We start from the raw sequence: 24,251 nt of genomic DNA, 5'->3' as shown, positions 1-24,251 counted from the left end.
ACTGTCTATCCTTTGCTCCTCGATCACAATCAGGAGCAAACGAGAATGACAGACGAAGGTTGCAAAGAGTGGTGAGGATGGCAGAAAAGATCATCGGGGTGGTCCTCCCCACGGTCCAAGAACTATACCTAGCCAGGGTCAATAAGCGTGCAGGAAAGATCTTGGCGGACAAGCTACACCCTGGCCACAACCTGTTTGAACCCCTTCCGTCAGGCAGACGTTTTAGGCCCATCCCAGCAAAGACGACAAGAACTACAAAAGGCTTCTTCCCAAATAGCTGTCCACCAACTAAACAGTATTGAACGTACCAAATACTAAATACTAACTCGAACTGTTCTAGATATACAGTATGTGAAATGTATTTGATGTATGTTTATGCCTCTCTTCCCACCCCCCTTGTGTTCCCTGCTTGATGCTGCACTGTTACCACAAAAAATTCCAAGCATACGCAAGTATACCTGGCCAATAAAGATGATTCTGATTCTGATACCTTGGAGACTGTCTCTCTCTTATTAAATTATTCTCGTTTAATGCACCATGAAGCGCATTTTCTACACTTTCTCCTAGATCTTCTACCTCTGTGGGTTCCAGAGGTCTCCAGAGGTCTCCAATTGAGAAAAACCCTGGTTTTTGGGCCTGGATCCCCTGAAAGGGTTCTATGTCAACTGGTGATAAGGACTATATTTAGCGCATGGTCTTATAATCTCTTGCCATATATATAAATATATATATATATATAGTGAAAAAACGGACCAACACTCTCTCTTCTGGAACAAAGGCCCTGGAGAAACGGGGCAATCGAGGATTGTATTTTTATCCACTTGTATGCCTTGACAAAGGGGCGCTGTAGCACCAAACGTTGGCCGTTTTTTGTAGTGAAATATACTTTTTTCATCTTTATAAGTCCCTGGAGTGCCTTCTTTCTCCCACCGGATATATATATATAGCTTGGCAGCCTGATTGATCAACCTAGTGAAGAGCTTCCTTTTAAAGGCATGATGGGAGTGTCGTTTACCTGTCAGTCTGGGAGAGGAAGGAGGAGTAAAGGTTATATAAGGCCTGTCTAGATCATTTGTCTATATGACCGATGCTGGTTAGTGGCCGGTGACTAGGGAGTAGTTAACTGTTAGTAAATGACAGGGTTGTGATTGTTTGCTCTCTGGAAGTTCCTGATCTGAGGTCATCCTGACTAAATAAAACTTTGTAGAATGCCTCCACTACACAACATCTTTATCACAAGTGGTGTCAGTGCATGCGATGCGCAGAGAAGCTTGATTCCACTTCCCAACCCCCCAAAAAGGCCAAAATGGTTGAAATACTGAAACTGCTTGAGAGCAGGCAGCAGCCAAATCAACAAGCAGGTAAAACACACATTGCATCCTTGCACTGCATAACTACAATTGTAGCACACAGCACCATTTGACACAATACATATTGATCTCCCCCAACATATATTTTGAGGTCAACATCTTGCCGAACCTGTCGCCCTACAATTCCTACCACCAGGAGCAGGAGGGAGCATTACAGCTGGGCAGGATGCCGGTTGGCGATGCCGGTTAGTAACCTCCAGCAAGGTTGTCGCCTCGCTGGAGGTTGGGGAGGCTCTCTGCGTGGGCCATAGCAATCAATATGTTAGGAAACAGAGACAGGAAAAAGGGATAGGACAGAAATACAGTAATAAGATAAGGTGATATAGAAAGCTAGACACAATATAAGGATAAGTAAGTTACTCAGAGCACCAGCAATGTGAGCTTCTCTGGAGGAATCCAATGAAAAAGAGGCAGATTCTATTCCTTCTTTACATAAAATGGCTTATAGCTCCTCCCTAAACACTCCCTCTAGCCTAACTGGTTCCTGCCCCAAAAAATATTAACTGTTTAACTACCTAACCCTTGTGTGAGGTTCATCTGATCTTACTACCTAGAAGTTTGTTTGCGCTTATTTAACCACTCGATTAACAAGAAAAGGGGAGTACTTAAAATAGAAGTTGCCGTGTATTAAACACTATTAATAGCAATCGTTTCTTCCAGTAACCTGTGAATTTCCTCTTTGTAAACCTATTGAAGGACACAGCAGGTATCCTCTCATGTGAAGTTAAAAAGAAAATAATTGACAAATACAATGGCGGTATAAAAACACTCACACATTCTGTCTGGCTCACTAATATCTAGGTTAATTTAACCCTATATTAAACAAAAGAATTGGATCAATTCCCGATATACTCAGCCAATGCAAACATTTCAGCCACTGAGAACTGTCCGTAGTCAAGCCTGACAAGTTGCAGTTTACAAATGACTTGTACTCAATCAGGGGCAGTGAACCCCTTACTGCTGCACAGTTGTATGCTGTTCAAGAACTTTAGTGAAGTACTTTAAAGTTTATTAAGAAAAAATAGTATATATAAACTATGTCTAAAATTATCTGATAATCATTCTTGAAAGCTCATTTTTGGGTCATGAGTCCAAAAGTAGCAAGTAAAAACAGCTGTCAAAGGGACAGATTCTGTTAATATTGATAAGATGGAAATTACAGGATTGGAGGAACAAAAGGTTTGGCGGTAGATACAGAAGACAGGTGTAATGTGAATAAGGGGACTACTGAGTGGTGTAATGTGAATAAGGGGACTACTGAGTGGTGTAATGTGAATAAGGGGACTACTGGGTGGTGTAATGGCAATAATGGACACAGTGGCGTAGCTTGGTTTGGGGCGCCCCCCGCCGTTAATGGGGGGGGGGGTGCCTCCCCCTGGCCGCCGGTGCCCCCCCAGCCGCCGGTGCCCCCCACCACGTCCCGGCTAATTCTATGCAGACGGACCACGATAAAATGGCCGCCCCCATACCGCAGACAGTTTCAGAGAACTGTCTGCCATTTTATCGTGGTCCGTCTCCATAGAATTGATTGAAGCCAGGAGGGGAGCAGGGAGGCGCAGATAGGTAAGCCTGCGGGGGATGGGGGGGCGGGGGCATTACTATAGAATCGCAGCCCCCCGGCGCCCCCACATGCACAGCGCCCCCCCCCCCCCATGCGACCGCAGGGGCTGCAGTGCTATAGTTATGCCACTGAATGGACACTATTATGCAGAATAATAAGATTAAGAGGCACTACTGCATGGGGGTCATTTGAACTAGGGGTACTATTGTGTGGCCACTCCTCTTCCCCCACAATAAAACACCCTAAATGTACCCCATAGCAGTGGAACATCCAAGAGAAAATTGCAGAAAGGCAACAGGTGACATGGAAGAGGACAGAAGGGGTAGAACTCAAGGGGATATTGGAAGTATATTCGTGCAGTTCACAAATAGTCCCTGCATGGGCACAGCAGCACTCTTTTTTGAATATACCTCAGAGGCGTAACTAGATATTCGTAGGCCCCATAGCAAAAGTTTGTAAGGGCCCCCTATTTAGCAACTGATGGTGATAAATCCATGTAAAACATATTACTTAGACAGTAAAGATGGGCCCCCTTCAGCTCTGGGCCCTATAGCAGCTGCACCCCTTGCACCTATGGTAGTTACGCCCTTGTATCAAATCATGTCTTCTACTCTGTGTTGAAAAATAACTTTTTTTTCCGCAATAATAAACTTCTCAATATTTTTGTGTTAAAAAGTCTATAGAATAGGATAACACAATAACACTGTCCTTAACACTACACACTAGGTCAAACATAGAGCTCATCCATCATCCATCATTTTTACCTATGGGCTGCAGGGCTGCAGCCCCCCCCCAGGTATTTCCTATTGGTAGTCCGACCTGCTAGTCACTCAAGGCAGTCCCATTGGGAGGTGTGTTTTGCTCATGTGCAGTACCACGGACAATACTGTACATGCGCTGCACCCAGGACCCTGAATACGGCTCCGGGGGCTGCTGCAAAAGCAGCCCATAGAGGCTGGGGCCGGCGAATGCCCAGTATGTAAGAAGCTACTGCACATCCGCTGGCCCCGTGTAGGGGGCCGGCAGCCGGAAGTCATTTGCAGCGGCAGAAGCAGGGAGCACGGCAGCAGCGGGGGGGGGGGGGGGGGGGGGCACATCGTTGCAGCCCCCATCCTCCATAGAGGTAAGATCCACCACTGTATCTATATATCTATTTTTTGTTACCTAACATGATAAGTTACAGTAGTTGAGTGGTGTAGATACATACAGTATCTTCATGTCTTGTCTGTCAGAATATGTAAGATTTAAAGAAACAGCTTGGTTCTGTCAGTCACTAAAGAATGTTAGGATCCCTGTTCCACACCTCTTCTATCTAAGAGACGCACCATTAGCCTCTTTTTCAAGAATAATTCAATACAAAACCACATATTTTCTCCGATATTGCAGAATTATGAAGCTGAAGTGTTCTAATCCATAAGGGTTGTCAGAGTAGAGTTCTTCATGAGGAATGCTTTAAGATTTCCCTAACTATTACCTCAGCTGCACACTGGTTTCTCTCACTAGTTGGATAAAGTTCAAATGCATCATGTCCAATGCTCTTTGTTGAAGTGTCTGCCTGGCTTTTCTTCTTGTAGCAGAGATAAGAACAGACAGCTATGGCAGAGGGAAGTGCTTGTCACAATTAAAGCTATTTTAAGTCAGGGACTTGGAGTCTGGAATCACAGAAATTTTTGTTCTATGTCTCTTTCAAGAAACTATTTACTCCTTACGTGTTATGTGTAGGTGCAAAATAGAGAATCCCTGAACATAAAATGTAAAGGCCTAGTTAATTTATGAGCAACACCTTTTTTAAGTACTACCACCACATGTAGCAGAGAGGGAATAATCCTTGACTAAAACCCACTTACATTTAGCTGCCTAATAGATTGCACTTGGAATAGTGGATCAGCATTACGTACAAAGCATATATTTTGCACCTACCCAACACTGGTGCAAATAATCCACCTTGCTACAACACACAGGGCCAGCGCCACCACTAGGTAACTTTAGGCATTTGCCTGTGGCACCAGCCACTGGAGGGCGGCACTTGGGAGCAGGTCAGCGGTGTGAAGCAAGGTGAATGGCACCTGCACCCCCCGTAAAGCCATTTGAGCCCCATCACTCACCCGCACCACTGCTGACTTGCTCCGGTGCCCCCCCCCCACCCGGTGGACCATGTGCCGGAGCAAGTGAGTGGCGGCAAAATAGGCGCTGCCCCGTGGAGCAACTGGCCGACGGCCGCACCCGCCCCCCCCCCCCCTTGTGGGACGCCCTGCCTGGGGCGCTGAGGTGCCTTGCACTGCCGCTGACAACACATTGTGCATCTACTGTATGTTCTATATTGTCAGCATATTTGCCAAATTAGACGCAATCTCCCTGACTCCCTTAATAGTGTAGCATTCACCGATTGTATCTTACCCACAATTTTAAGCTGTTATCGTACCTCTCAACATTGGTGGCAGTGAAGGAGGGATACAGGAGTGTGCCTTAGGGGGTGTGGCCTCCTGTTCAGGGGGCGTGATCTGTGTCCACGGTGCTCCCGCGATGCCATGTCCCCCTGTTTTCACCGCTGTTGGAGGCATGGCCAGCGCTGTGTGAGCTGACCCCATTCTCTTTCTGCAGTGAATAGACACTGTGTGCATGCGAACAGGGCAGCGGGTAGCAGGGCGAACTCCCAACTGCCCCCCACTGTGTTACTACGCAGCCTGCTCCGAGACCGACAAAAAAAGGGATGTGAAAATCAGGACAGTTGGGATGTTTGCGTTATGTATTTGGAACAGAAATAACACTTTAACACCAAGCTTATAGGTGTTACCTTCACAAACTCTCTAAAATCTAAGTAAATATTAATTATGGTCACACGTATCATATGAAGCATCTTACTTGAAACTAGGCATGTGCACTGACCACTTTTAGTGTTTCGTGAAATGTGTTTTCGATCTGGATCTGTTCCAAAACACCACCCTTCAGTGTTTCGGGTTTCGTGTTTTGGGTCTGTATTTTTTTTTAAATTGCAGAATTTGGGGGGGGGGGGTTGCTCCTACGCTATTATTAACCTTCATAACATTAAATTTCCACTCATTTCCAGTCTATCCTGAACACCTCACAATGGGGCAGATGAATTAAGCTTTAACAAGAGATAAATCCAAGGGTGATAAGGAGAGATAAATGTCCAGCCAATCACCTGCCAACTGCCATGTTACAGCCTGTGTTTGAAAAAGTCAGTAAGGAGGTGATTGGCTGGATGTTTATCTCTCCTTATCACACTTGCATTTATCTCTTGTTAAGGCTTAATACATCTGCCCCATTGTTGATTATAGGACAATAGGTTGCACTGAGGTAGATGGATAACTATGCTAAGTGACACAAGTCGACGGCACACTGGACTGATATGGCACACTAAGTAGCACACCTGGACTGATATGGCACACTTAGCAGCACTCCTGGACTGACACTACACTTACCATCACCCCTAGTCTGATACGGCACGCCTAGCATCACATCTGGACTGATACGGCACACCTAGCATCAACCCTGGCCTGATATAGCACAGGTACCATCACTCTTGGACTGATACAGCACAGGTAGCATCACCCCTGGATTGATACGGCACAGGTAGCATCACCCCTGGACTGATACGGCACAGGTAGCATCACCCCTGGACTGATGCGGCACAGGTAGGATCACCCCTGGACTTAAATGGTACATTTAGCATCACCCCATGATGGATACGGCACAGGTAGCATCACACCTGGACTGATTCGGCACATTTAGCATCACCCCTGGACTCATACGGCTCACCCCATGAATTTTACATCAGACTGCGCTCACCCCAGGAATTATACCGCACAGATGGTGGCACCCCTGACCTGATACAGCACACTTGCCGGCACACATGGAATTATACGGCACACATGACAGCAATCCTGCAATTAAAAAAAAGAGACATTTTTTTTATTCCTTTGATAAAAAGGGCAGCTCCCTAGGAACTATACGGCTGATTTAGAAGCGCCCCAGAAATTATATGACTCACTTGGCTCACCCCTGGACTGATACAACACCACTGGTATGATATGGCACACTTAACAGCCCTTGCAGTAAAAAACAAACAAAAAACAAACAAACACTTTTTATTTGAATTAAAAAATGGGGGGCAGCTCCCCTGGACTGATACAGGACATTGGGCAGCACAGCTGGACTGATACGTGACATTGGGCAGCACAGCTGGACTGATTAGGGGCAGCCCTGTAGTATAAAAAAAAAATTCTCAGAGAGCCCCTTAGTCCCACAGCAATCCCATCAGGGCTGGCAACAGAAATCTTGAGGCCCGGTACACTGAACTATCCGGGCCCCCAACTTATTGCACCTTGAGACACACGGGATGCATCCCACGGATCAGATGCCACCAGCAACAATACTGATGCCGACTACCAACAGAAGATAGTCCAGCAGTCTAGACTTGTACTCCATAAACACCACCTGTTGCTCTCAAAAGAGGTTCCGACAAGGCCAGCTAATCTACAGTGGGAACAGTATCATGTGTGGTGGTTGGATTTGGCTGTGGCTACTGTGAGAGTGGCACATGGGGCTTAGGATCCAGAGGAGTGTGGATGATGGTGGTGTCATCCTCCTCCTCCTCCTTTTCCTCCTGTTGAATGGCGATGGTTACGGGACAATGGTGGTGCTGACAGCACATGAAAAGGACCTGCAAAGGATTGAAAAATAAAATAAGAAACACTTATAATGCAAAATACATACAACCTACACTCATTTTGAACACTTACAAATGGTTACGGTATAGTGGGTTGACAATGTCAAGGTCAACCACTAATGGTCAACAGTGACTAGGTTGACACCTGAAAATGGTAGACATATCATAGGTTGACATTGGCAGAAGGTTGACACCTAGTCATTGTAGACCATTAGTGGTAAACCTAGTAACTGTTAACCTAGACATTGTTGACCCAGGGACCACATGCCCTTACCAATGCAGTGCTTTAAAAATGATGACTGACTTCAAAAAACACGCCAGCATGGATTATTAAATCTATTTTCTGGGGCCCTTTTAATTTTAAAAACAACTTCACAAATCAGCCAAGAACTCACTTGTGTAGTTGGGCCCACATCTATAAATGTCTATCAATTCAATGGATCCATATGTTGATGCACATCTGCTGTGGTCATTATTTAGTCATGTATCAATGGCATTATTCTTTAAAAGCACATTTTTCATGTCAAAATTGATGTTTACATAATGTACAAATGGCCTTTCCATCGAAAAACAAGTGGTTAGTGTGTTCAAACAAAGTCGCACATAGCACACAACATAAGATTGGTACAGTTAAAATGGAACATTTTCACATTTACTCAACAGATGAGGGTGAGAGTCTGAACGGTCCGTGCCTACAACATATCTTCCTGGGAGCACCTCCATAGGAATTGTCTGCTTCAGCCTTTTCTAATTGTCCATGTAGTGGACCAGAGAAGCTCATCCACTTCCTGTCCTGTGACCCTCATGGCGCTTGTCAGCCATGTTGGCCTTTATTATGTGCATGATGTTGCCGTACCTCTTCTTCATGTTCCTGATGTCCAATGGGAAGAGCTGACCACATTGACTGTGTCCAGGACCGTCCTTCACATGACCTGCTTCCGAGAAGCAGGGGGTGCTGTATGCCTGGGCACCCAGCAGGTGTTGGAAACACTGCACAGTGGCATGGACCAGATTGCAGTTTTCTTGACAGAAAAATTGCACATTGTGGCCTAACCTTATATTTGCAGATCCAGCAGATCCACCTCTTCAATGTTTTCCGTAGCACTCTCCAGCACCTCCTCAACCTCCTCTGTCCTTGTGCCAACACAGGCTGCTGCCTGAAAAGGGCTTACTTCTCCTTGTTTCTCTCTTGACACTATCCTAGATGCCATGCCTGCTCCAACTCTAAGCAACACCTCTCCAAACTGCACACCAAGCTCACACTTACCTCTCTCTACTACAAACCACCACTTCTCCTCAAAAAAAGCCAGCTACCTTTTAAAGGACAAAACACAAAATGGAGGATTGGGTTTAATATAGGGTGTGTGATGCTTCAATCATGTGACTGTTGGGTGACAATGGGTGATTTTCTCTAACACTTTGCAGCTGTTACACTAAAATACCACACTTTTTTGTCCTGAGGAAGCTGCTGATAACAAAGAGAGGCGGAGAAATGCGTTAACACTAATATCTCTCCATCAGATCTGGGATACCTCACTATCGCTTTGGGTGAGCTGTGGTGGGAAGACTCCGGAAATAGCTGCACTAGAGGGGGATCAGCACCAGCGGCTGGGAGCCACAGCATAGCAGAGAAAAAAACCCACCGAAAATGGATGTTCTCCTTGAAAAAAAGTCAGGGCAGTCTAATTACATAATATAGGAAAACTATGGGTGAAATTTAATAGGATGAGATATTCATAAAGTGAAAGATTTGGTAAGAAATTTCCAGAAATCTCCAGATTTCTTACCAAATTAACTGATTTTGCAGTGTAAATGATTGCCGCTTTCAAAAAACTAGAGAGTTCTTACCAAGTCTCTCACTTTCTGAAGCTCTCATCCTTTTAAATTCCCCCTTAGTGTTGCCACAGTCTTTAGTAAGTATGATGTGTCCAGGACCTTTTTGATTTTGGTGCCACACAGCGGCAGCTCCTACCTCCTACCGGGTCTACGTACTTGCAAAATGGAGCTGGCAGGTGCTAAGACCCAGCACATGTGCACAAGCGGTGGCTTCAGTGCACATGCATACACCCCCAACTTAAAAGGGCTGCATCCACTGCAGCCCATTGAAGCCAGTTAGAGCTGATGATCAGGCAGATAAGGGCTTTCATCAGGAAGACAGCTCTCTGCTTATTGTAGCCTGGTCTGGCAGTCCTGGAGAGAGGGAACATCTCTAAATGGGACTTCTTCTCATGCGGGTGACTGACAGGTAGGACTTCCAATAGGAAATCAATACCAGTCACAGTGAAACCACTGAGCCAATACATTTACGCAAAATATAACTGACTCAGCTGAGCTCACTGAAGTGGCAGATTTACTGGGAGGGGGGGGGGGGGTCTGGAGTCCTACAGTCCATAGATTAAATCCGCCACTGGTCCCACACGATCGCTATATACATTGCACTCAATGTGATTGCTGTATATTCCAATGCGGAAATACCATTGCCATAAAAAGAAAGTTTGTATGCTGTGGGTTGGGTAAGGAGACATGTCAGGGCAGAGGATAGATGATCAATCTTCCATGATGAGTTATCTATTGAGGAAGACATATATAAGTGATAGAAGTGGGTGTGACTGTCTTGCAGATTAACCTTATTACCCAAATGTTGGTAATAGCATAACAGTGTGATCATACAAGAATGAGAACACCATGGCTGCATATTCAGTACATTTGCGTGCACAGTACTACCAGTGTGTGAGCCATTTATAGTTATATCTAACACAATAGGCAACCATATAATATAAACATGTTGCTTCTATACTACATAGTCCAAGCTAAACAATAAGGTTGATTTATATTTAAAGACTATTGTTTCCGTACATCACTTCATCCTGCCAATTGAACATACAATAATACTGTACATATATATCCAGGTAATACAGAACTGTTAATGTTAAAGCCCACAATGCATTGCCAACTCTGTGTCAGTGGCCTGAAAGGAAACATCTGGATATATGCACAGTCCATCAACTGAGATTGTGACACTGGTCAAGGTCATGTCCAAATGCAACTCTACATTGTTCTCTTAAGAAACTAGATATTCTAGATAAAGGCATGTACAGTATTTCATCACACTAGGGCTGTGCAAAGAGTTACTTGGCACTGAATAGAGACCTCTAATTGCACATTTTACATAAAATATTGTAAGAGAAATTATATAATTTAGGGACATATTCCGAGTCTACACTGTGCAGGGTTTATTTAAGAAATAGATTGGGGAGAGCTGTGCCAGTCGCACAGAAATCACAAACTTATTATGCGGGTGGACCCTTTTTTTGCACTATTAGTATTCAATATTTCGATATGCGAGGGTGTGCTACCATAGAAACAGAATGAATATATTGAGAAGGACAGAGAAGAAAGTGTCTTTGGTTGGTGCACCAAAAGAGAATTTAATAATAAAACATGACTTTTATTGGTTTCATTAACCCCTTCCCGCCGCAGCCTGTTTTTGCCTTCCTGACAGAGCCCTTTTTTTCAAATCTGACAGGTATCACTTAAGTGGGGATAACTTTTTTTTGCTTTTACTTATCCCAGTGATTTTGAGAATGTTTTCTCGTGACACATTGTACTTCAAGTTAGTGGTAAATTTGGGTCGATACAGTCTGTGTTTTTTTGTGAAAAATACCAAAATGTCGTAAAAAAATGGAAAATTTAGCAATTTTCAAAATGTTAAATTTTCTGCTTGTGAGACAAATAATCATACCACTCAAAATAGTTAATAACTAACATAGACCATATGTCTACTTTATGTTTCCATCATTATTTCAACATCCTTTTAATTTTTTTGGACACTAGGAGGCTTAAAATATGAATAGCAAATTCTCAAATTTTCAAGAAAATTTCAAACACTGATTTTTTTAGGGACCAGTTCAGTTCTGATGTGACTTTGAGGGACTTGTATGTGAGACACCCCCATAAATGATGCCATTTCAAAAACTGCACCCCTCACAGTATTCAAAACAGCATTTTGGAAGTTTGTTAACCCTTTATGTGTTTCACAGGAATTAAAACAAAGTGTAGGTGAAATTTCAAAATTTCATTTTTTTTTGCAGATTTGCAATTTTAATACATTTTTCTAAGGAACACAGTAGATTTTACTAGAGAAATGTGACTAAAAATTGATTCCCCCAATTATTTTGTTTTCATAAATATCCTATATGTGGCCCTAGTGTGCACGTTGACCAAACCACAGGCTTCATAATAGAAGGAGCACCTACTTGATTTTGGAGCCTCCTTTTTATGAGATTATTTTTTAGGCACCATGTAGGTTTCTAGGCACCATAAGATGCTAAAAGTTAGGAACCCCCCCACAAGTGACCCCATTTTGCAAACTACACCCCTCAGGGAATTCATCTAGGGGTATAGTGTACATTTCAAACCCCCAGGGGTTTCACCAATTGTGGTACAACTGGGCAGTGAAAATGAAAAATTAATTTTTTTACACATAAATGCAGTTCTGGCTCCAAATTTGTCATTTTCACAAGGAATGAAGGAGACAAAGCACCCCAAAATCTGTGCCCCAATTTCTCCCGAGTACGGCAATGCCTCACATGTGACCAAAAAATACCATTTGGGTGCATGACAGGACTCAGAAGGGAAGGAGTGATTTTTGGATTTTGCAGCTCAGATTCTGGTGGAATGTTGGTGGGTGCTATGTCGCATTAGCAAGACCCCCGAAGCACCAATACAGTGGAACCCCCCCACAAGTGACCCCATTTTGCAAACTACACCCCTCAGGGAATTCATCTAGGGGTATAGTGTACATTTCAAACCCCCAGGGGTTTCACCAATTTTGATACAACTGGGCTGTGCAAATGAAAAATTACATTTTTTACACAAAAATGCAGTTCTGGCTCCAAATTTGTCATTTTCACAAGGAATGAAGGAGACAAAGCACCCCAAAATCTGTGCCCCAATTTCTCCCGAGTACGGCAATGCCTCACATGTGACCAAAAAATACCATTTGGGTGCATGGCAGGACTCAGAAGGGAAGGAGTGATTTTTGGATTTTGCAGCTCAGATTCTGGTGGAATGAATGGTGGGTGCTATGTGGCATTAGCAAGACCCCTGAAGCACGGTGAAATGATGAACCTAATAATCCATAGATGTGTGGTATATTTTAAAACACTCCTTTATACATAGGCCGGGTTTGTCGGGGCAAGTTTCACAGTGGAAAATAGTATCCTTTCTTATTCCCTTTTTATAGCAAACTTTGCACCTTTTTTGTGTCCTGCCCTTTCTTGCAGTGGAGGGGATTTCGTTAGGAAAATGCTGCCCTGGTACAATACGGGGGCCAGTACTAGAAGTACTGGGGCCCTCTGCCTGCTGGTTCCCAAATATTAGGCCCTTTATGACTTCCTCTTGAAAGTGCATATATGTCCCCCTCTGGCTGGTAGAATGGAATAGCACGTAAGCGTTATACAGTGCCATCTGGATGATATACACGTCCAGCTTCTTGTACCAGATTTTTGTTTTCCGCAGGGGACTGTACGGCTTCAGTACCTGATCTGAAAGATCCACTCCGCCCATGTACTTATTGTAATCTAGGATACAATTAGGTTTTGAGGTGTGGGTACTGGTACCTCGTACAGGGATGGAGGTGGTACTGTCTCCATGAATTGTTGTCAGTATAAGGACATCCCTCTTGTCCTTATATTTGACCAACAACATATTTTCGGTGCATATTCCCCTGCTTTCATCCCTTCTCAGTAATTGGGCAATGTGCGTTTTTGGGAGGCCTCTTTGGTTCTTGCGCACAGTACCGCAAGCTGCTGTACCTCTTGAACCAAGGGCCTTAAACAGGGGGATGCTAGAGTAAAAGTTATCCACATAGAGGTGATAACCTTTATCCAGGAAGGGGTGCACTAAATCCCAGACAATTTTTCCACTAACACCTACGAGGGAGGGGGGGCATTCTGGCGGTTCAATTCTTGAATCCTTCCCTTCATATACCCTAAACCTGTGGGTGTACCCTGAGGTGCTTTCACACAGTTTATACATTTTTATGCCATACCTTGCCCTCTTACTGGGAAGGTACTGGCGGAATTTAACCCTTCCTTTAAAATGTATAAGGGACTCGTCGATACAAATACATTTTTCAGGGATGTACATCTCTGCAAATTTGGCACTGAAATGATCAATGACCGGCCTGACTTTGAATAGCCGGTCAAAGGTGGGATCATCTCTGGGTGGGCACTGTGCATTATCGGTGTAATGTAAAAATTTAAGGATTATCTCAAAACGAGTCCGAGTCATGGCCATACGGTAAAGTGGGGTGCTGTACAGAACATCTGTACTCCAATATTGCCTAATTTCTGGCTTTTTTACTATGCCCATATGTAACACCAGACCCCAAAACGTCATCATCTCTACTGCATCTACAGGGGTCCACCTAGCAAATGATGACGTGGGGTTTTGAGCAATAAACTGCTGGGCATATAAATTACTTTGGACAAGACAAAAAGAATAAGTCCCAAGGCGCAAAGCCCTCCTTCAGCCGGATCCACAAAGATGGGTCACCACTCAACCCAAACGTAGGAAAACTTGCTCTGGAAAATGGACCAATGGGCGCTGGAGGGTAGTGTACACAAATTCAACGATGTTCCTCTCCCGTATAGATAATATGGGGGAAAAAATACAAAACAATGTATCAGAAATGTTATGGTCTGATAATCAAAAAGTGGGGTTCACGATGAGGGTAACCATAAGCGTACCATCACTCACTATAAGAGAGGTATAGACGTGCCCGTAAAGGTTTCTTTTTTAGGGGTTCACCTCACGTGCGGTTACAAGGACAACTGGATGCGTACCGTACTCACAAGGGTATACGTAAATTCAGACGCATCAGGGTATCTTTCACTCTCAGAAGGTGGGAATACTCTCATGTGGATGTCAAAACTCCATACGGATATATATAAAAACAAGAGAGCCCACTTTCAAAGATACGCAAATTTTATTCTGAACGGATAAACAAAAAATAACTGGGATAAGCTGGATGGAACAAAGCACGGTACCTTGAGGCTGGGGTATTGGCCTTATACCCCAGTCTATCACCGTCTGTCAGCATAAAATCCCAGTCAAAGTAACAGCAAAGTCCGCTCCTCTCCTGCCAACGCGTTTCGACAGAGGACCTGTCTTCTTCAAGGCTTGAAGAAGACAGGTCCTCTGTCGAAACGCGTTGGCAGGAGAGGAGCGGACTTTGCTGTTACTTTGACTGGGATTTTATGCTGACAGACGGTGATAGACTGGGGTATAAGGCCAATACCCCAGCCTCAAGGTACCTCAAGCGCCCATTGGTCCATTTTCCAGAGCATATAAATTACTTTGGTCCACCATTAAATTTATAAAATCATCAGAGAAAAATAATTTGAAAAAGTCAATTTCTCTGAGACCTGTTGAATCAAATTGGATTCCTGGGATGGCCAAAAACTCAGGAACCTGGGGCTCAAAATTGTCTGGTGGTGGGGTCCATACGGGATCAATCATTTGGGGGGGGGTCTCAGCTGCTCTACGGGGGCGTCTTTGAGGGGGTCCCTCATCACTAGAGGAGGAAGAGGAGCTTAAGACGAATCATTCAAATTCCCCGCTTGCATCACTGGCTGTGTCAGAGTCAGAGGCAAGCATGGCATATGCCTCCTCCGCTGAATACATTCTTCTGGATGACTGGGATGACATTTGGGATGCCATTTTTATTTTTGTGTTTCTGTAAGTGTAATGTTTCAACACGTGTATAGTGTTGGGGGGGTACAAACTTTATTTCAACACGGGGGGTATGTAGTGTGTAGTGTGTATGTAGTGCAGAAAAAAAAATACTTTATACAGGAATTTGATCCCAATAAAAAAAAAAAATTGAAGGGGTAAAAAAAAAAAAAAAAAAAAGGTCCTGCGCCAAAAATTGAGCACAGATGTTGGTCAGTAACGTCCGTTACTGAACAGCGCTCAAAGGCAACAGGTGTAAAAACAATTTAAAAAAAAAAAATACCACAGCACTCTCCAAAAAAAAAACAATTTAAAAAAACTGCAGAAAAAAAATATCAACCCTGTGCCAAAAATGTTGTTCAGTGATGTATGTCACTGATCAGCGGCCACAGGACACCCACAAAAGCACCCACAAAAGCAACGTGGGTGTAAAAACAAAACCCCACTGCAATCCCCCCCCCCTGCAGATCAGTGATGCAGTGATGCGACACTGATTAGCAGTGAGGGGCAGCAGACAGACAACTGTGGGTGCAACCTGACAGGGTATATATAAAAAAAAAAAACCTGGACCCCCAAAAAGTTGCTGATCAGTTAATTAATTTAAACTGATCAGCACAAAAGGGGGGGCAGCAGTCAGTTGCACAGGCAGCACAACCTTTGGTGCAACTGACAGGTATATATATATAAAAAAAAAAAAAAAAAGTTGCTGATCAGCACAGATATACTGATCAGCACAAAAGGGGTGCAGCAGACACAAAATATAGCACTCTCTATCACTCTCTATCACTCTCTGTCACTATCTCTCACGATCTGTGACTCTATGACACTGCAGCAGCAGGACACAGGAAGTCACAAGATCCAGGAAGCATCCAACTGCTGGCAGCACGCTACCAGCGGTGATCAGCGGTGATCAGGTAAGTATCAGGCAAGGTTCAGGTATGTATATCACGAGAGAGTGGCCGGTGACCGCTCTGCACGCAATTCCAGACCGGAATGGCGTCTGCAGCGCAGTCACCGTTAGTTTAAATGGCGCGCCTTGGCTGTGATTGGTCCGTCGGTCCGACGGACCAATCACAGCCTTGGGGGCAGGTGGGGTGAGGTGTCGTCGTCACCGATGACCCCCTCATGCCCCCTCACACCCGGCGGTGATTGACACCTGTGTTACCGAGCGTCTGATTCGCCGGTAACACAGGAAAACGCTGCGAATGGCTGTTCACATTGAACAGCCAATCACAGCGATCGCCGACGGGGGGGCGGCATCGCCGCCCCCCCCTGGGCATGCAGGGACATGTCTGCTGTCAGGGACAGCAGAAATCGTCCCTTTGTCACTGCGTCTCGAGACGCAGTGGCACTTTGAAGTCATGACGTATATATACGTCATGTGTCGGGAAGTACATCCCGGCCATGACGTATATATACGTCAAATGTCGGGAAGGGGTTAAAATAGCGAAGATATAAAAAAACACAAAAAAACACATAGGACAACATTGAGAGATTTAAAAAGGATATAATATATCCTCACCTAGTGGGACCCCACTTCACACTCTCCCTGAGTAATTTTATAATTTTATAAAGCACGGTGGTTGAAATATAAGAGTGGAAAAGTTATGTCTGGTATTGACAGTCTTACAGTGTGTATGCTTATCCAGGATGTAACAATTATCAGATACAATGTATATATTCCTGGGGCTTACTATGCAGTAGCGATAAGCGCCTGAACACGGGTGTGATCCCGTTTCAGCGCTACCGCTGGCTGGAGCCGCTAGTTCCACAGCCTGTGTGCTGACCGCAGAGCTGTGTCTGAGGTGTGCCGCCGTGCACTACCTCGCTCTTGCGTGTCAGATCAGACAGGAGTCCTGATTTCAGGTCCTGAAGAAGCTCTTGCAAAAGCGTACGCTTGACTGCACACCTAGGGCGAAATGTAATAGGGTGCGATTTTTTAGACTTGTGCGATTTTTGGTCAAAAACGGCCGAAATCGCACATTTTCCGAAAATCGCACATTTAATAGATTGAAAATCGCGGGATAAAAAAACGCACTTTTTACCGCGAAATCGCACTTTTAGAAGTGCGATTTTTAGTCACATTTCAAATCGCATCCAGATGTTTTCCCATTATAAAGTATACAACTCGCAAATGTAATAGGGTGCGATTTTTGGTAAATGTTACCAAAAATCGGAAAAAAAATAGACCAGGTTCTGACAGGCGATTTTGACAGAACCATGCACAGATGATTGAGATCTGTGCATGGTCCTGTTAATAAAAATGTGTAAAAGTGTTTTTATAAAAAAACGGCGTGGGGTCCCCCCTCCTAAGCATAACCAGCCCCGGGCTCATTGAGCCGGACCTGGTTCCAAAAATACGGGGGGACAAAAAGCATAGGGGTCCCCAGTATTTCTGAAACCAGCCCCGGACTCTTGGACCGGTCCTGGTTCCAAAAATACGGGGGACAAAAAATCTGGGGGTCCCCCGTATTTTGAAACCAGCACCGGGCTCCAACAGCCCGCGGTGTCATGCCACAGCCGGGGGACACTTTTTATACAAGGTCCCCCGGCCAAAACATGAGCACCGTGGCTGGTCAGCCTTGGACGGGGTACCTGGAGGAGTGGGGACCCCCCCAATAAAGGGGTCCCCCCCCCCAGGCTTCACCCGTCCAGGGCTGAAGCCCGGGGCTGTCACCGGCGTCCGTGGCCAGTTACATTGCTTTATACCAGAGAACTACAAGTGCCAGCAGACCTCCCCCGCATGCTGGGACTTGGAGACCCACAAGTCCCAGCATGCGGGGCATTAATGGGCCCGCTGGGACTTGTAGTCCACCTGTAAAAATAATGGGTACTCTTTACCTAGAACGGCGCCCGTCGCGGGCATCGCGGGTACATTTATGGCTACCCGCGACGCGACCGACGCGATGCCCGCGATTTTCCCATTGAAAACCATGTTAAAACTGAAAAATCGCGTCGGTCGCGTCGCGGGTAGCCATAAATGTACCCGCGATGCCCGCGACGCGATGCCCGCGATTTCCCATAGGGAACAATGTTAAAAGGCAGATTGACCGCGATTTTACCGTTAAATGCCCCAATGCCCGCGATTTTGACATAGGAAACAATGTTAAATGGGCCACATAGCCCAAATAGTCCCCCTGAAGTGTTAAATGGCCCCCAAAATTTTTAACGCCACCCCACGATCAACGTGAACCCGAAGCGTGGCGAGCGCAGCGAGCCCCGCGAGGGGCGGCGGTACGCGTCCTCCGACCTTTTCATGCCCTACTATCCACGTCGGCGTGGAGTTGAGAATAGAATAGTGTGGCGAGCGCAGCGAGCCACCGAGCCCGAAGCGTGGCGAGCGCAGCGAGCCCCGCGAGGGGACGCGGATACCTTCACAGTTATCCGCGTCCCCTCGCGGGCTTCACAGGTGTCCGTGGCCACGCGGACACCTGTGAAGCCCGCGAGGGGACGCGGATAACTGTGAAGGTATCCGCGTCCCCTCGCGGGGCTCGCTGCGCTCGCCACGCTTCGGGCTCGGTGGCTCGCTGCGCTCGCCACACTATTCTATTCTCAACTCCACGCCGACGTGGAAAGTAGGGCATGAAAAGGTCGTAGGACGCGTACCGCCGCCCCTCGCGGGCTCGCTGCGCTCGCCACGCTTCGGGTTCACGTTGATCGTGGGGTGGCGTTAAAATTTTTGGGGGCCATTTAATAATTCAGGGGGACTATTAGGGCTCTGTGGCCCATTTAACATTGATTCCTATGTCAAAATCGCGGGCATTGAGGCATTTAACGCTAAAATCGCGGTCAATCTGCCTTTTTAACATTGTTCCCTATGGGAAAATCGCGGTAATCGCGGGTACCCGATTTTGATGTACCCGCGATTTACCCGCGATTACCGCGATTGCCGCGATTTTACCCGCGATCCCGCGATTTCAATCGTGGGCGCCGTTCTAGGTAAAGAGTACCAAATAATGTTTATAAAAAACACACACACAGAGAAGTAAAAGTTTATTACACACACACCTCACTTTTACACCAGCGTTACTTACCATTCCTGGATTATAAACATTCTTTTTACAGGTGGACTACAAGTCCCAGCGGGCCCATTAATGCCCCGCATGCTGGACGGGTGAAGCCTGGGGGGGGGACCCCTTTATTGGGGGGGTCCCCACTCCTCCAGGTACCCCGTCCAAGGCTGACCAGCCACGGTGCTCATGTTTTGGCCGGGGAACCTTGTATAAAAAGTGTCCCCCGGCTGTGGCATGACACCGCGGGCTGTTGGAGCCCGGTGCTGGTTTCAAAATACGGGGGACCCCCAGATTTTTTTTCCCCTGTATTTTTGGAACCAGGTCCGGATCAATGAGCCCGGGGCTGGTTATGCTTAGGAGGGGGGACCCCACGCCGTTTTTATTTTTACTTTTTTTTTTAGCACAAAATCGCATTTATGAAAATGCGCACATTTTCATGACTGAAAATGCGCACATTTTCATGACTAAAAATCGCCCGAAATCGTGGCAAATCGCATTTTTTTGCCGCAAATTCGCATCTCATTACATATGCGAATTCGCGGCAAAAAATTCGATTTTTAAAGGTGCGATTTGGTGCGATTTTTTTTTAGTCTAAAAAATCGCACCCTATTACATTTCGCCCCTAGTGTGTTAAACCCCACTTCCCTTCCCCCCATATGATTGTATTTTGATCTGTTTAGGCCGGTGGCGACACAGGGTATCCGTAGCACACGGTTCCCTGTAGTACAGTGACACGGACTCTAGCGCAAGAGCCATGTACACTCCTGTCTGATCTGACACGCAAGAGTGAGGTAGTGCACGACGGCACACCTCAGACATAGCTCTGCGGTCAGCACACAGGCTGTGGAACTAGCGGCTCCAGCCAACGGTAGCGCTGAAACGGGATCACACCCGTGTTCAGGCGCTTATCACTACTGCATAGTGAGCCCCAGAAATATATACATTGTATCTGATAATTGTTACATCCTGGATAAGCATACACACTGTAAAACTGTCAATACCAGACATAACTTTTCCACTCTTATATTTCAACCACCGTGCTTTATAAAATTATAAAATTATTCAGGGACAGTGTGAAGTTGGGTCCCACTAGGTGAGGATATATTTATAAAATATTTAAATCACTCAATGTTGTCCTATGTGTTTTTCGTGGTTTTTTTTATATCTTCACAACTATTTTAATGAAACCAATAAAAGTCATGTTTTATTATTAAATTCTCTTTTGGTGCACCAACCAAAGACACCCTTTCTCTGTCCTCCCCAATTTATTTAAGAAGTGTTGGTTTGTAAAACCTGGCGCTGCTTATTGGGTATTGTTTATGCCTGATATTTAAATGGCCAATGCTTTTTCTAGCAAGATACAGAAAGAAACATGTGTCAATATCATTCATATCCTTCATGTATTTCAATAAATGCACAGACGTAAAGAAGTCTATTGTCCAACATACAGTAAAGGTGCATACACACGGTGCGATATCAGCTTCCGATTCTGACTGTACAGTATAGTCAAAAATGGAAGAATATCGCACAGTGTGTATACAGCTTGGGATGCCGATGCTCCCCTTAGTGTCCTCTCACATAAAAAATTAGAGTGTCCAGGCATGCCAATTTTGACTATTTTGTATAAAGTCTAGGGTTATAGTATAGTCAAAATCTCAAGTAAATATAGCCAATATTTTATGGTTCTGGGCTCTGCGGAGTTCAAGGGAAATCACATAGTCAAATTCGTACATAGCCAAAATCTCACTGTGCGTATATATTTTAAGTACATTATTACTATTATGAGTATAGTCATAGCTCCCAACTTGTGAAAAGTCAAAGCTGGGTCCCCTGCAGGAGTGTCAAAATTTTGGGGCATGGCCTATTGGCCAAGTGGCCATAGCGTCCCTCTGGTGACAGGGCTGGCAACAGAAATCTTGGGGCCCTGTACAATTATATTTCTGGGGCCCCCCACCTAATCCCAAATCCACACAATCCTCTTCTGTATGAGACTCATTTAACCTTTCGCTGCTCCAGATCCTGCTTTCAGATGCAGACTCTCGTTCTCAGTCCTGTTGGCCTGGCTCCTGGCTGCTGCCTTCTGCTGGCCTGTCACTTTCACAAAAGAACGCCGAGCACTACAAGCAGGCACGGAACAGACGACCCGCGTATGTGATATAAAGTACAGGAGCCAGAGACTGAGGCTACAGTGCCAGCAGCGGGTATGGCTGTGCACCTGCAGCCACAGGCCATGTGCACACACAGAGTAGATGGCTCTGAGCACTGAATGGCAGGGCGTACACACAGTAGACAGCAGTGGCACACAGTGTCAGTCAGACTCAGCCACACACAGATGGTGCACAGTAGACGTCCTGGCCGCGAGGGTCACTGACAGGCCAGCGGCTGTGATGGGGCATGGTAGCTCTGGGGCCCTTGAGATTGCTGGGGACCGTCACACTTGTCCCCCTTGACCCCCCCCCCCCCTGTCGCCTGCCCTGTCTGGTGACCCATTTTGCAGTTGTGTGGGCATGGCCAGTGGCTCTGTAAGCTGCTGGCCGTGCCCCCATTCCCTCTGTCTTTGGGCATAGGCGATGTGCGTCTATTCACCTCTGCTCTCCTCAGCAGGGCTGGGCAGACGTGACTCCAAACTGCCACCAGTGGCATACTGCCGGCTCTGGGACGTCCCGTCCCAGAGCCGGCAGTTTGCCACGCGGGACTGTCCCAAAAAAACTGCACTTTCCTGCGAAAATTGGGTCAGTTATGTTAGCTTTAGTTTAGTCTAACAAAATATGTCTACCATAATAGTTTCACTCAAGGAGGAGTGAATCCCAAGCCTTTGTTCAGCAGGCAGATGGAAGTTTGGGTGGATACAGCTATTTTAAAGCAAAACAGTAATCTAGCCTGGACAAAAGCATAAAAAAAACCTGATGTAATTTAAGGGAACCAACATAACAATATAATGCTGGAATGGATCAAATGCTCCATTGTTTCTTAAGGCGGCAGCTGTGCAGAATTTCCTGTTTGCTCCTTTGTCCTTAAAATACAAGTTTACCTAAGGCAATGCTTTTCTAATATTCTTATCCTGGTCTCTAAGAAAGGATGAGTTCAGTTCTCATTTCCTATTTTTGATTATATGATAAAAGTCCAACACTGCTTCTCACCTTTAGGGGGGTATTCAAGCATTGTGCGTGTTGGCAGTCACTAGATGGTGCCTATTGGAGCAAATTAAGTGTAGCGCGTGCACAGCCATCATTATTATGACAGGTTGGTAACTAGTATTTCATATACATACTATGAGCATTGAATTAATTTTATTTTTTCTTCAATGTTGATGCAGTTAAGGAAATCCTGCAATGATATTTCATACTAAGCAGATCCCAGTCTTTGTTGGCTAGTGTATAGTATTGGCCACATTCTGTTGGCTAGTGAATAATACAGAGACCATGGTGGTCAAGAGTAAAATAAAAAAGGAAAGCTGATAGTGGACAAGTTTACAGATCACTGTTCCAGTGGCTGAATGCAGAAAACAGAGCCTTGTACCTGAGCCATTTATTTATTATTATTTATTAACAGTTTCTTATATATCACACACATATTCCGCAGCGCTTTATAGAGATTTTTTGAACACTCACATCTGTCCCTGCCCCAGTGGAGCTTACCATCTGTATTTCCTACCACATGTACACGCGCACACAGACAGCTGATGGGGCATCAAGCGTGAAGCCTTGCACAGGCCAAACTTGTGGAGTACCAAGTGAATGGATTCTGATGAGACATCTCCTTTTCTAGCTAAGTCATGGTCACCTAGGCATCCACCTCAATTATGGCTTGCATGGCAGCAACATTGTCCTCGGTGATGGCAAATAGAGGTTGGCCTCAGCGCTTCTCATCTTTCAGGGACTGTCTCCCACATGAAAATTCTGCAAACCCTTAAATACAGTGGTTTGGGTTCTTCTTTCTCAAAAGCAACTCACAGTTGTAGAGCATCATGGTTCTCTAGCGGTGACTGTTGAGATCCATAATGAGTTTGTGAAGGAACTCTACTGCCCCCTCATAATGTACCGCACGGTCTATCTCTGAAGGTCCGTTGAAAAATACAGGGGGCAATCATTAGTGGCTCAATGTATATTTTTTTAGTACCCACAGAAGAAGTTTTCCTTACAATTTTTTATTTTTTTTCAAAATTCACTTCTGAATTTGAGCTTAGTGGCATGTGGCATCGTTGTTCATACTAACAAGAATAAAAATCAAATTAGAAGTCCTGAAAACACGTCTTTGTACATTTGGAAGAAAACAATTACAGCTGTTGAATTATTTTTGATTCCTCAGAGCCTGAACAAAACTCATGGAAAAAGTGAGGAAAGTTTGGCAAGAAAACTGTTTTTGTGAAGTATTTACTGTAGTGACTTAGTAAACATAATTGTTACGGATACCAATCATCCAGAGCATTGTGATTGCCCGCTAAACATGTATTGCTTGCAGCAGTGGTGTGCCTATAATGAAGCAACCTGGTGCGCTGGTTGAGGCAAAAAGTTTTTTGGTTTTCTGGTATTTTAGGGGAGGGGGGGGGATCGGTTAAATTCAAATATTAAAAGTTGCTATAAGGTTTAGGGGTCAATCCTACTATATGCGAAGGGGTTGAGGTGCTGTTGCCGTGTCGTTTAGACTGGTAAAGTATGCTTGGCTGGAGTGCTACGGGTTGACCAGGCCTGCTCTAGATCAACCATGAGGCAGTGTCGAATATTGTAATGCTCGTCAGCAGGAAGAAACAATCTCAAATAATAACCAAATCTGTTTGATATGAGGAAGTCTTTATTAAATAATTTTTTTTTAGGTAATTATGTGGATTTTTATATTTTTATTGCTCTTTTCTTCACACTGGCTAACCTTAAGAATTTGGG

At 45.1% G+C, this 24,251-nt stretch overlaps 1 long non-coding RNA gene across 2 annotated transcripts in view; it reads right to left on the bottom strand.

The window, feature by feature from the left end:
* Positions 1-7,292: 7,292 nt before the first annotated feature.
* LOC146036696 (uncharacterized) overlaps positions 7,293-24,251 on the bottom strand; it is a 33,637-nt gene continuing 16,678 nt past the window's right edge. For both annotated transcript variants that reach the window (XR_014460933.1, XR_014460934.1), the window contains exon 3: positions 7,293-7,615. This is a non-coding gene — a long non-coding RNA (uncharacterized LOC146036696). The remainder of the gene's footprint in view (positions 7,616-24,251) is intronic.

This window comes from Crinia signifera, chromosome 9, assembly GCF_055691185.1.
Source record: "Crinia signifera chromosome 9, ASM5569118v1, whole genome shotgun sequence".
Lineage (NCBI taxonomy): Eukaryota > Metazoa > Chordata > Amphibia > Anura > Myobatrachidae > Crinia > Crinia signifera.
The sequence above is the reverse complement of the archived record's forward strand: the minus strand, read 5'-3'. Positions and strand labels throughout refer to the sequence as shown.